Raw genomic sequence first — 1,028 nt, 5'->3', positions numbered from 1 at the left:
GGGGCGGGGGGGGGGAGGGAGGGAGGGAGGGAGGGAGGGCGCCCTGCTTCCTTTGGATCCTCACTGTGTTGAGAGTCAGGATATGAGGTCCCCTGCTACTTCCATCCATTTTTCCTTTGGATATAAGAAGGAAGGAGACCAGGATGCTTCCCCTGCATAAAGGAGGACGGCAGCTGGAATGAACCAGAGTGAGAGCTACAACGCACAGGAAGAGACTGGAGTAGACCCAGAATCTCAGAGGACTTGCAGGAAGGAGACATCTAAGTAGGCACGTCTCCACGGCAACCCGAAGTTGGCGCCATCAGCCATGGACAGCTCTTTGGGAAAAATCGGTTGTGGACCAAGAAAATAAAAGACAAAGGAGGGAAGAGTAGGGAGGTGGAAATAGAATTGAGAGGCTGAGCCAAGCATTTCCTGCATTTGATCACAATTTAGTCTCACAACCATTCAGCAAGACAAGTAGCCATGGTGTGCATGCATGTGCGCGCTTGCGTGCGTGCGTGTGTGTGTGTGTGTGTGTGTGTGTGTGTGTGTGCGTGTGCGTGTGTGTGTAATGAGAATTCTGGTTTCTTTTAGAAACCCAGCTATATTATGTGAATGTGTTTTTACTTTAATCCCAGGCACGGCTTAAGAGACCACTTCACAGCAGGTGACTATGATTTGCCTCGTGCTCTAGCAAGGGTGTGGTTTTGCCAGCTGCAGATCTTTTCTATGAGTGTGTAATGTTTGGAATTCTGGGAACTTTTCAAGAGAGTATAAATGCCAGAGTCCCCAGAGGGGCTAAGCTCACTCCGAGGAGGTTGTTACTTCCACTGCAGCTGGTTCCTGTTGTGGTTTGTCAAGTGATTGTGAGCAAAGTGAAGAGAAGAAGAAACTGTAGATATCCTTACAATGACTAAGACTGAACCTTCCCCCAAGGTACACGATGTCTCTAATCAGCAGGTAGTAATCAAAAGAGATCAACTCTCCCTTTCCCCTCTAACCTTCTTTCTCTTCTACCTAGTGTTGGGAGGTTGGAAGAGATTAGG

The sequence above is a fragment of the Arvicanthis niloticus genome, chromosome 5 (assembly GCF_011762505.2).
Source record: "Arvicanthis niloticus isolate mArvNil1 chromosome 5, mArvNil1.pat.X, whole genome shotgun sequence".
In the NCBI taxonomy this organism is placed as follows: Eukaryota; Metazoa; Chordata; class Mammalia; order Rodentia; family Muridae; genus Arvicanthis; species Arvicanthis niloticus.
This window is presented reverse-complemented; position numbering follows the sequence as displayed.